Genomic DNA, 13431 nt, shown 5'->3' with positions numbered 1-13431 from the left:
ATAAATATATTATATATGTATAATTTATCATTTTATATAAATAATATATATGTAATATATTAATAATGTATAATATATAATACATATATATAATATTTCACATGTATTATACATTATATATTATATATAATATGTTATTATCCGTAATTATATGTTAATATATAACTTATTATTTAATATAATATTACATAATATTATANTTCATACTTGCCACCCAAGATAGATTTGTAGAGAGAGTTTTTCTTAGAAAAACTTCTCCCATTTTTCTTCTTTGAACCTTCACTCTCAAACTAGCAAATTGGTTGTGTGGGTCTTGTTGTCTTTGTGTGGATTTCCGTGTGTTCACTTCTCCTCTTTAAGCAGGACGTTTTTCCATTCAATCAAAAGTGGTGGAGCTTCTAATCGAAGGTTTGATTATAACATTACTTTAATCTTTATGTATATTTGTTTTAAAATGGTTATTAACTTCAATCTATGATCCAGGATAAAATGGGTTTCGAATGAAAAAAAAATTTTGTTGTTATTCTGCACTTTATTTGATTAAATCCCTACAGTTAACTTCTCCAATCATTACAAGTGGCTGGAGATGTTGTTATTACTACTTATTCTGTTACTATTGTTGATGTTGTTGTTGTTATTTATCCCCATTTCCCATTGTTATTGGTGATGTGGATTGGCTATTAACTAAAATCTTGAACTTCACCATCTATGAATTATGATTTGTAAGATCTAAGGGCTTCACTATTTGCCATTTTTTTATTTGTTTCTCTATTTGGGGTCAATTTTGATCTTTGAAGGTTATTTTACAAATAATAGCCATGTTTACTTTTACATTAGTTTTGGGCATCTATTAAAGGTAAAAGTCTAAAAATTTTAAATGCTTATGAGTTTCGAATTTACTTTCAGCCTCATATATTATTCTACCTATCAAGCAGGTTTCTATAGCCTTGTGTGGTATGCTAGACTGGATTGGATTGGATGACATTGAATTAGATATGGTACTTTCTCTTGTATGTTTTACATTTCCTTCAATCTCTGGTTACTTAACAAACTATTGCAAGGTATGTTGGAGTTTTTATTGTTATTACTATTTGTACAAACTGGATGAATTTGAGCATGAAAATTCAGTGTGATCTTTATCATTAAACCATGTTTCTACTTTCCAAGTTTCTGCTTATTCGGTGGTATGTAAGGGAGTTGATGAATGCCATTAGCATTAAAACATGTAAGGCTGTTTGCATTTGCCAACTTCAGTGTTTGCATATGCAAACTGCACTATCTATTCTTTTCTCAGTAAGTTTTCTTTTTCTCTGGCTAAGCAAATGATCAAGTAATTATTAAATTTTCTCTCATTTCACAAAGAAATTGATTTTATTTAACATTTTGTATTCCAGGTAACACCATTATCTTGGGCTAAGTGGAGAGTTGTTTTACACCTTTCATTCCTGTACGTATTTTCTTTAGCCCATTTTACTATTTAAGATATTTGTTTGTTAATGCTATAATTTGGGGGCTTTCTATACTTCCTAATATATCTGTTGTATATCTTGCTTTCATAATGTGATAAAAGATAAAATATATTATAATTTACTTCATAATACTGGAAAATAGTTGCAATATTTTGTGAACATTCTTCACTGTAGTGGCTTGGATTTCCTTCAATAATGTTGAAAACATTGGGAAGCTGAGATGAATGTCGCCCAGTTTAGTTATTTGATTTAAACTTGGGTTTGTGTTGGCTGAGATGGAAAGTGTATATGCTCAACCTTAGAGTTTAAGATTTATCAGCTTAAGCTGAGGGTTTGCCAACCCTACTAGCTTATCTGCAAACTGCAGGCTGTTTGCATTTACAAACTGCAAGTTGTTTGCATTTGCAAACTGTTGGCTGTTTGGATTGGCAAAGTGTGCAGTTTGCAGATGCAAACTGCAGTTTACATCTGCACAGCATTTTGCAGATGCAAAATGCAGTTTGAAGCTCGTTAACATCTTTATCGAGCAATTTTGCAGATTTTTTAAACTGCTGTAGGGGTTTTTTTCAGTTTTTTTTTTTTTTTTTTTTTTTTTTTTTTTTTTTTTTTTTTTTTTTTTTTTTTTTTTTTTTTTTTGTGTTTGTTTTTTTTTTTTTAACATTTTATTCTTTGGTGGGTGTTAGCTGCATATTATTAATATGCTACATTACATTATGTCAATATCGACCAAAAGAAAGGATTTAAAAGAGGACATCAACCAATCTTCTAAGGCATCCAAAAAAGTATCCATTACGAGTTCCCACATGAATTTTTCACCTGGTGAAGATGACCAAGAACAATCTCCTGTTGATGGAACTAGCATTCCAATCCCGATAGATAGTCTCCATTCAAGCCCTCCCTCGTTTTCCCAAGAGGATACTTGCGTTACTAGAACTGGAAGGTCTAGGTCAATTATATGGCTACATTCCAAAAAGGCCTTAGTTGATGGTAAAGAAAAGGCAGTGTGTAACTACTGACACTGACAACTTGTCGGTGGTTCTAAAAATGAAACAAGGCATTTGCATGATCATCATAGAATTTGTACAAGGCGAAAAAACCAAGATATATCACAAATGATGCTTGCGGGTATGCAAAAACAAGACTCCAAAAAGATATTAAGCAATTATAGTTTAGATCAACAAGTGGGGAGAGATGATCTTGCAAATATGATTATTCTTCATGAGTATCCGCTAAGCACGGTTGATGATATAGGGTTTAGAAAATTCTGCAACACTATTTCATCTCCTTCAATGTTGTCTCTAGGAGAACTATTAGGAGGGACATTATGAACGTTTATGAAGTTCAGAAGGAGAAGTCCATGAAAATGTTAAACAAAAACCGGAGTAGAGTTGCCATCACTATTGATTTTTGAACTACTAGCAACCATAACAAAGGATATATGACCATCACAACACACTTTATCAATGATAATTGGGTTTTGCATAATCGACTTTTAAGGTATTATGTTTTTTATTTTTATGTTTCATTATTCTTATTTCTTTGTAAATTTTTTACCTAGATTAAAATATTAATTATGTACAATTTATATGGTTGGTTTGTACATGTGTGTTGCCGACATAGAGATGCACTTTCTGCAGCGTTGATGGACTGTTTTTATGAGCGGAATATTAATACAAAGTTGTCCACATTGACGGTTGACAATTGCTCCACCAATGATGCGATTGTGCAGGATATCTTAGGAGAGCTTCAACGTTCCACCCTTTTGTTACATGCGAATTTTTTCATATGCGTTGTTGTGCACATATTCTCAATTTAATTGTTCAAGATGGCTTATCGGTGATTGGAGAAGTAATATCCAAAATCCGTGAGACTGTTTCCTATTGGACGACATCACCTAAACGGGAGCAAAATTTTGTAGACATGGCATGTCAAGCGGGCATTCCAAGCACAAAGAAGTTAGGTCTTCATTGTAAGACAAGTTGGAATTCAACGTACTTGATGCTTCAAACAACTTTAAAGCATCATGAGTCAAATTTTAGATGCTTACCAAGTGATGAAGAATGAGACTTGGTAGAAAAGATCAGTGAGAAGCTAGAAATATTTTATGTGAAAGATTTAATTCCTTTACCAAGTGAATAAACCTAAGCGAAAGTGGTTGTTAAGTTGATTTTAAGAGTTCTTTGGACGTAAACATAAAACAATAAAAATAAACCAAACTAAAACAACACCAGATTTTTACATGGTTCGGCAAAATGCCTACATCCATGGGACTAAATCCAGAATAAAGTTAATCCACTAGGTTTACTTTACAGTTCAATTACAAAGTTAGAGATTGCCTCAGTTGCAAGAACACCCCTGTTTTGCAACGCTTCAATTTTTATTCTTTGGTTAAACAACGTACAAGCATAGTTAGCTCCAAGAACACCTAACCAACTGGTCAACCTTGAGCTTCTCTCAAGGTATAAAAACGAAGACGCACTTCGAATGAAGAAGCTCATCAAGCTTCATACATCAACTATGAACAAAATGTAGAGAGCAAGGATGCATTCTAGGTACTTGAATAAATGTAGTTTTAAGCTTTACCTAAGCATAGAAACTTGACAAAAACAAAGGAAAAATTCAGAGAATTTCAGAGTACTTTTTAGGGACAATATTAGGCTTAAAAAACAAGTGCATTGGAGAAGACTTTACATAAGTAAAAACCGGCCAATGTAAGGGACAAGTGGCTAACAATAACTTTATGAATTTCAATTTTATTAAAGTTATATTCCATTATCAAGATGCCACCTATCAAAGAGAATAAAATTTTCTAGCACATTGAATATCAATTTGACAAGTGTTATGGACCACACTAAAGGTGGAAAATTAACCTGCCTGACCTGACCCGACCCGACCTGGTTCGTGGTGGGTTAAGCCAAATTACGAGTCGGGCCTAGCCCGGCCCGCCTCTTTGGCCAAAAGGGTTGGCCCATCCCGACCCGCCAACCCTAGCTCGGCTGGTTTTTGTGTGGGTTGACCCGGAAATTTTTTTATTTTTTTCTTGTGTAATTTTTTTTTAGCTGACTTTTCAAATATGAATAATTTAATTAAATTAATTTTTTTGTTAACATTTCAAATATTAATTCAATTTTAATACAATTAAATTGTAATATAAGAAAAATTAGATTTATTCATTTATTAAAAAATAAATTAAGAAATAAGAAATTACAACAATTATTACCTCATTAATAACCTTACCAAAGAAAACCCAATTGAGACAAAAACTTGGTAAGGAAAAAAGAGTGCAATAATTAATAGTTAATTTGTAAATTAAAAAGTTATAATTTACAAAACAACTAATTTGAGGGTTGACTAGGAATCCCTCATCTGTATTATCTAAATTACAAAATTGAAATAATTCTATTAAAGTATGATCGACAACCTCGTATTGATCTTGATGGCGTGATCATTCCCAATCTCGAAGACATGTGAGGACTTCAATCAATTTTGGTGAAAGTTTAGTCCTGTTATTTAAAATTCTTCCACTTGCACTAAATATTTGTTTGGATAAGACGGTTGAGACAGGAACAGAGAAAACATCCAGGGCAAGTCTTGATAATACCGAAAAAATACATTTCTGGTTTTCCAATATTCTAAGACATCAAAGCTAGCTCTTTGTTGTGGATCTACTGGTAGCACGTCGGGGGTTCCCAAATATTGGTGAAGCTCATTACTCTATAGCTGCATGGAGGACAGTATATTCGTTCTTGATGCTTCTGAAAATGAGGCTATGCTTCAAGTTTGAGTCCTCTTCGGCCTATTAAGTGCACTCTAGGAGTCGAAGTCTTCATTTGTGTTTTTTGATGCTACTTCCTCGGGTATTTCGCCTCTTCGCTGGTTCCTATACCTATTTTCATACTACAAATATACCTCTGTAAGACACTATCTTATCTCTCCTAGTTGATTGGCATATGCTTCGTCTCGTAAATTTTCACTTAACTTGTCTAAACCATTTTTTAAACCTACTAATTTAATTTTAGGATCGAATATGGTAGCTAAACAAAAAAGAAAACGAATGGGTTTCTAATATTTTTTAAATTTTAATTCCATTGCCTCTATTGGTCCTGCTAAAATTTCATTGTTTCTATTTTTTTTAAATAAATCTGAAATTTTTATAATTGTATATATTACCAATAGACTAGTAGGATAATACATATCAGAAAGTTTTAAAGTGGTTGATAAAAAAATTTAAGAAAAGAATGAATTTTTTTAGCTATATGTCAATCATTGTCTACCAAAAAATGAGGATCCCTATTATTTGTTACAAAATAACTAATTAAATTTGCATAAGGTAAACGTGAATCAAACATTAAATAAATACTATTTCATCTAATAGGCATGTCTAATGCAAAAATTCTAAGAGACATATTTGATTTTATACAAGCATCTTGAAATTCAGTATTTCTTCTATTACTACTAATAATCCAGGCTAAAGAATTTATAATTCTATCAATAATATTTCTAATTTTTTTCATACCATTTTTTATAATTAAATTAATAATGTGAAATGCACAACGTTAGTGAAAAAACTTCAAATTGTCATAAAAAGGAAAATTACTTTTAAAAAAATTTATAGCTTTATTATTAGCACTTGGATTATCTAAAGTTAAACTTATCACTTTGTGAACAATATCATAATCTTCCAAAACTTCAACAATTTTACTATAAATTTGTTGACCACTATTGGCTACGTCTATTAATTTAAATCCCAATAAAGATTTATTTAATTTCATTCGTTATCAAAACAATGAGTAGTCACACAAATATAATCTTGTTTAGCTCTACCACTCCAAATATCGGTGGTTAAAGTTACACTAACATGACAACTGTGTATTTTATTTCTTAATTCTAATTTCATTTTCTCGAACAATTTTATTAAATCATTTCTAGTTGTAGTTTTATAATAACTTTTAAATCCTAGAAAAAAATGAATCTTTAATAAATCTTTTAAAATATTTATTTTCAATCATATTAATAAATTGATCAGTTACAACAATATATAAATCTAATCGTTCCCTATATACATCAACATTATAACACCAAGTAGTACCCATATTAGTTATCTGAGTTTGATTAGTTTCTTAATTTTCATGTTGATTTATATGTTTACTAGCATGTCTTTTTAAAGTACTAGTATCATTACCTGCATTAGCTTAATAAATATTTCCACAATACTTGTATCTTGTTTTCTTCACTTGTTTTTGTCTCGTAAAACTTTTCAAAATGCATCCAAACATCTGATGTGTACCTGTCGTCGGTTCGAACTGCAATTGATGAACTCACTTATGCTTGAGATGGAGTTGGAGTTGGACGAGAACGACAATTACGAGGATGACTTCTAGAACCACCAGGAGCTGTAGCAGCATGGGGAGGAAAGGGGAGAATATTATGAGGTGTATTAGATTCTGAGAATGGGAAAGCGAGACTATTTGAATCTACTGCATTTATGTTAGCAAATTCAGGGGGACGTGTATAATTTTCTTCATCATCGAAATTGATGAAGATGGAAATATCTATTCATTCTAGTTTTAAAAAAAAAAAATGAATATAAAAGAAATAAAGAATTAAAGAAGGAGAATTGGAATTTGGAAATATGAATTGAAAATTGCAAAAACTAATAAAAATTAAATTGAGAGCAAATTGACAACAAAGAGATTGAGAAATTTCAATAGAGAAAATGAGAGAATGAGAGAATTTGGGATGTGAGGAAATATGAGAGTTTATGCCCTATTTATAGAAAAAAAAAAAGGGAAAAGAAAATAACCAGAAAGACCCCTCCAACTGTTATAAAACAGCTCTATTTCAAGGGTAAAATGGGTTTTTGCAAAAAAAAAATATATATATTTAATATATTTATTTTTGTCCAACTAGCGGGTCAACCCGGTAGGTTGGACGGGTTTTGAAAAAAAATAACCCATCAAGTCGCCGGGTTGGCCTATGAAGGCCCAGCCTGCCCGACGGGATACACCCGAGTTGAGTTCAACCCAGCCTGCCCTTTAGGAGGGTCAGGTTGAACCTGGGTTGAGGCAAGCTGGGTTAAGGTTGACTCGCCTAACCCGACCCATTTGTTCCACCTCTAGACTACACAAATATCTCATAAGAGAGTAGTGACAACTCATTGGATTTTAGAAATACAACACGTGTTACCCAATAAAATCTGTCAGATGCATATGATCACTCTGACTTAGAGGTGCTCACCTGATATAGCAGATAAACAACATAAAAGAAGGTGGTAACTTTAGCACAAGGTGGTCATACTGGAAATTTAAACAAAACGATTGTGCTAAGACAAAGTGAGGTATTCATACCATGATTGAGAGTTATCACTCTAGATTCATAAGTTGATAAATAACTTACATTATGAAACCACACTCATATTCTTTGAAATGAAATTTCCCACTGCCAATACTTATGTTCCCAAGATTTGTGAAATTAGACTTCATGTGACTCGTTTGCTCACAGATGGGGATGATTTGATAAAGAAAATGGCGACTCAAATGGATGAAAAGTTAAACAAGTATTGGAGTGTGATTCATGGTGTCATGAGGATTGCAATGGTTTTAGATCCTAGGTTTAAATTGAAGTTGTTAGATTTCTTCTTTCCTTTGATCTATGGAGATGATGGTCCACATGAGATTAGGAGGATTCGAATATGTAATTATTTGTATGTTCAGTATGAGAGTAACCATCGAAGCTGCCAAACACAACAATCTTTCATTGCATCCTCTAGTACCTCTTCTCATGCCAAGTTTCAAAGAATGAGGATATTGGCTAGTTTGGCCAAGAAAATTCTAAGTTGGAATGTTACTTAGAGGAGAAAATTATTCATAGAACTTCAGACTTTGATCTATTGACTTGGTGGAGGTTACATCTGGCTAAATATTTTATGTTACTAAGGATTGCTCGAGATATGCTAGCTATTCATTTAGCATCGCTGGCAACATACTGAGTCCACATCACCACAAGATTCATTACATTAGAGGCGTTGATGTGTTTACGGAATTGGAAATGGGCTGACATAAAAGGTAATCAAAAAGAAATTTTTATTTCTTCAACATTAAAAATTAAAAAAATATATATTAACATATGCTAGTTTTAATGTTTATTTTTTATTGTTATGTCAGGCCCAGGGCAAGGATTTGGTTCATCAATTTATGATGATAATGATGCAGACGATAAGGTATTATAGATTTGTAATGTATTCTTTTTTTTTTTTCCTCTTCCTTAGTCATTTATGATAGTTAACATTTGTGTACATGTTACTTAAATATCATATAATTTATATTTTTCGCTTGTTTAGGAGGAAACCGAAGTGGCATAATTTTGATGATATTGACGATTTTGGTGAAAAGTTTTGGACTTCTTATGTGATAGGTTTATTTCTCAATATTTCAAAAGTATGCAATTTAATATGTTTTGGATTTTTTTTAGGTATATAATAATTTAAAATTTGTCTACAGGTTGTTTATGTGTTGCACATGGAATGTTAGGTGCTATGGTCTGAGTGTTATTCTTGAATCTTGATCGTGTGACGTGGGGTCCTTTTGGCTCCTCATGAAATATGAATAGAGTTTCTTGTTTTTTGTTTTTTGATTTTTGTTTTTTGTTTTTTTTATTATTTGGCTACTCTTTGACTTGTTCGTTGTGAAGGCTTGTTTGTTTGGTTAATTTGGAATCAAATTTAAGTTCATTATAATATAATGATATATTACATTATAATGAACTTGATAGTGTGATGTGGGTGTTGTTCCAGTGTTACCCTACTTCCCCTGTAAATTTGGAGTATAAATTTGTAATATAATGATATACTACATTATAAATTTAAGTTCATTTCTTTTTGGATGATATACATTATAATTTGGAGAAAAAAGTAAGGTACAAAAGACCATGGTTGTCAAACCGCGTATCGTATCGTGTATTGAAAACCTAATTTTTCGAATCGTGTATTGCGTATCGTATCGTATCGTATCATATCATAGGATACGACTTTTAAAAAAAAAAAATCTAAAAATTAATATCATTCCAAAGATTAATTAAAGGTAGCGTTTGGTTCGGGGTGATATAAGATTAATCTTGTAATATTTGTTTAATTTTCAAGATTCTCTCATTTGGTTGTTAAGTAATAAAATATTACGTAATCTTTTATTACAAATAGTGTTTACTATTGGTAATATTAAGGGTAACCAGATTACCTTCCCAATGGGTGTTAATATAAGATTACCGAGGTAATCTTAATTTTAACCCTATTTTGCCCTTAATCTTTTATAATTTCGAATACACTTGCCCTCATATGTCTACCAAATAACAATTACTCAAACCCCATACATTTGAGAATTTAGCTAAAATACCCCAGCCACAAAAAAGTTTAAAAGTTAACAAAATTCCCCCAACCACCCAAGACCATCGTCGGTTGCTAGCCACCACCACTGGCCGCTGACGAAAGTTGTCATATCGGCACAAGACCGACAGGATCTTGCCGGTTGCGTGCCGATAAGGACGTTTTCGGCCATGGATTTGTGATCCATGGCCGGAAATGACCAAATCTGGCAATGAAAATGCCAGATCTTTGGCAGTGAAATGGTTGCCGTTTCATGGCCAAAGATCTGGTCTTTTCACGGTGGTGTACTGTCGTAGGCACCTAAAATTAAAACCCTAAAAATACACGTAGTAGTGTGAGTAGGGATCATTCCCACGAAGAGTGTCTAGCCGAGTTTTATGTTACGTGAACCAGTATGGGGGGGATTTGAGTAAAAACAGAAACAATTTCAGGAAAAGAAATTCAACCTAAATTACCGAAATCAATCAAAATAACGAAACTTGGTCTAAGTCAACATCCACCATCGGAATCTTACAACTGATCATTGATGCAAAAATAAATCAATTCTTACTTTAAGTATTCACCGTTGGAACTATTTTCCTATCTCTCCTTAGTTGTAATTAATTAGGAAACAAGTGATCTAATTAATCTTACTACTAAACAACCTAGACAAGCGCTAAAGATTTAATCTAGTGGCAGCCTTAAGAACTAGAGAGATCGATGAAGCTAAACAACACAAACTCAAGTGGTTGTATTTAATTTAGTTGAATGTTCTTCTTACGACTTAATAATTCCTGACGCAGCAAATTCTTAAACCCTAATTGCTTCACAAGTTAAAGGGATCAAACAATTACGGATTTGATATCTAACTTAGCAGTAGATTGCAACAAATAATAAACTAGTAGGCCTCCTAGTAATTAAACGCAACAATTATGACAAGATGCATAGAAGAACATCCAATACTCAAAACATAAATTGAACATTAGAAAATTAGATTAGATCTCACAGTTTTATTGATTCCGAGGCCTCCATTTCCTTCGACCAAGTTCTAAAAGTTTAGCCGCTCATGGCTATGAAAAACTCAAAAGAAAAACGAATTCCAAAAGAGAGAAGAGAGAGACGTGTGTGATTTTTTCCAATCTGATCTCTCTCTCCTCTTAAAGATATCTAATTCAAGTATTTAAATTCTACTAAATCTCGTCAAAATATTCTAATATCCTTCAATAACATCTATCCTAATCTGATTCTAATTAATTGAAAATAAAATGAAGTCCTAAAATAAAATAGGAAAGTAGTGTTTCCAGTAGTAATTTGCATGCAACAGGCCTTTAAAACTTCCTGTAAAAATTTGCCTATTTGAATTGCATGACAAGGCAGAATGTTCTAGAACGTCAGCAGTGCAGGTGCGTCAACTTGAAGCCCAATTCCAACCTTGATGCAGCGAGTATATCTCCAAACTCAAAACATGAAAGTTTTAGATCTCTTCTTAGGGTTCCACGTCATTTTGAATCATCTCAATCGGAGTTTGGATGAGAGCGTTATGCATAGATTACGAAGCGATGTCAAAACTATCCGAATTCACCTAATTAGTTCCGTTTTGCATTTAACGCCTCCATTTGCATCCTAAATCAAAATAGAATAATAATGAGTATATTTAGGCAACAAATAAGTATAAAAGACTAGACATTAAAGGGGGTAAATATGACATTTTGCATTCTCATCACACGGCCATATCTTTGGCCGTGAAACGACCAGATCTAACCGGATTAGGCCTTGATTTGGTTGGTCATACGTCATTACAGCGGCTTCCGACGGTGGTAGCTGGCTACCGGCGGTGGCTTGGGGTGAGTAGAGGTGATTTTGCTACAAATTAAAGTTGTATATGGTTGGGGTGTTTTAGTAAAATTTCAAATATAGGGGGGTTAAAGGAAATAATTTAAAAAATAATAGAATAAAATAATAATAAAAATAATATTATATTATTATTTAAAAATGAGGGAAATTTAGTAATCTACATAACATACCTACTCATTTATCCTCCCAACCAAACATATTATTATAACATACTTACCAATTTATTTCAACCCACCAAACACAATTCTCTAAAAATTTCCTAGTAATCTATCTTTCCAATAATACAACATGCCTCAGTAATATAACATTTCCTAAACCAAACGCACCCAAAGAATTTTGTGATATTTTTGGCTTTAAATTATGGTATTACGTTATCAAAATTAATCACAAAATTAAGAATCTTTATCATTTCCTTTCAACCATTCATGTTATTTCTAAGATCAATGTCAATGTCAATATCTATATCTCCACTTGTATTATTATTATCATGCAAAATGGGCAACATATGTTCCTCTTCACTTTCTCCATGCAAAATGGGTAAATTTGGGCAGGTTTTACTGAATTGGGTTGGGTGACCCGGATCCAACCCGAAATTATTTTGGGCCTTTGGCCTAAATTAATAAAGTCGTATTGATTTGTATCGATATTTTTAAGGATATGGATACATATCGTATCATAGGATACATATCAACGTATCGAAAGGTTTAAGATAAACTCTCTGATACGTATCGTTAGCGACCCGTATTGAATCGTATCATAGGATACGTATCGCGTATCGTATGATACTAATAACCATGCTCAAGACTACGAAATCCTCCAATTTGGGGTGGCTCGAGACGTCCCGAGATTCCCCACATCCCCGTGAAGATTTCAGGAATTCCCCGTGTAAAGATCGGGCCAAGTTCAGGGATTCTCCGAATTCAGGGCCAGATTCAGGGAATCCCCTTGGGCCTTCAGGCCGGGCTTAGAGATAGGGGTCTCCGGCCCCGGCCCGTGCCTATCCCTAATACACACTTAATTATCTCTAATAATCTTAATTTAATAACTGTTACATTTCAATTTTCATGAGATATAATACCCAATTATCTCATACTATCTTAAGTTAATAATGTCGCATTTTAATTGTCATAATTAAGATTTTATGAGATATAATACCCAATTATCTCGGACAATCTTAACTTAACCTTGTTGCATTTTAATCTGGTGAACAATAATTATTCCCTAAGGTTTATACTCCAACTATGTACATAATTAACCACATATGACAATGTTGAGAGTATAAGATACAAAACATAGTATAGGGAGAGTACAACATGCCACAATATTCAACCAATAGGGAAATAATTTTCACAATTTTTCCCAGAATTTTCCAAGCAATATTAATCATCAAAAAAATAAATAAATAAACCAACCATTAAATTATTAATATTTTTCCACAATCCAAAAATTATGAAATTGTACCAATAATTCTAAATTAATGTTAGAAAATTCTGAAAAAATTTACAACGAAAAAAAAAAAAAAACAGCCCTACAGGCTCCTCACGCATCCACAAGCATCACTACGCATGCGTGGGGTCCAGCTGGAGCATCCAACTGGATCTACAGGTCAGTATACCTTGGTTTAGGTCTGTTTGACCCAGTTTGACTTACTTTGACTGAGTTGGGTTGACCCTATTGACCTGATTCAAAATTATGAAATTGTACCAATAATTCTAAATTAATGTTAGAAAATTCTGAAAAAATTTACGACAA

General features: G+C 32.7%; 2 long non-coding RNA genes across 5 annotated transcripts; both read left to right on the top strand.

Moving 5' to 3' along the window:
* Positions 1–789: 789 nt before the first annotated feature.
* On the top strand, positions 790–4486 carry LOC116129842. Of its 3 annotated transcripts, none has more exons than XR_004127954.1 (4): positions 790–1061; positions 1395–1447; positions 2153–2966; positions 3090–4486. It is a non-coding gene; the product is annotated as an uncharacterized LOC116129842 (long non-coding RNA). The 3 variants fall into 3 exon arrangements; XR_004127953.1 differs by having other exon boundaries at positions 790–1293; XR_004127955.1 differs by lacking the exon at positions 2153–2966 and having other exon boundaries at positions 790–1293.
* A 3921-nt stretch (positions 4487–8407) lies between these two features.
* Positions 8408–9284, top strand: LOC116129844. 2 transcript variants are annotated; one of them, XR_004127957.1, is made up of 4 exons: positions 8408–8533; positions 8633–8688; positions 8809–8882; positions 8969–9284. It is a non-coding gene; the product is annotated as an uncharacterized LOC116129844 (long non-coding RNA). The 2 variants fall into 2 exon arrangements; XR_004127956.1 differs by having other exon boundaries at positions 8809–9284.
* The last annotated feature ends 4147 nt before the right edge of the window (positions 9285–13431 follow it).

This window comes from Pistacia vera, unplaced genomic scaffold (genome assembly GCF_008641045.1).
Source record: "Pistacia vera cultivar Batoury unplaced genomic scaffold, PisVer_v2 Contig214, whole genome shotgun sequence".
Taxonomy (NCBI): domain Eukaryota; kingdom Viridiplantae; phylum Streptophyta; class Magnoliopsida; order Sapindales; family Anacardiaceae; genus Pistacia; species Pistacia vera.
Note: the sequence above shows the minus strand (reverse complement) of the source record. Positions and strands in the feature narration are given on the sequence as shown.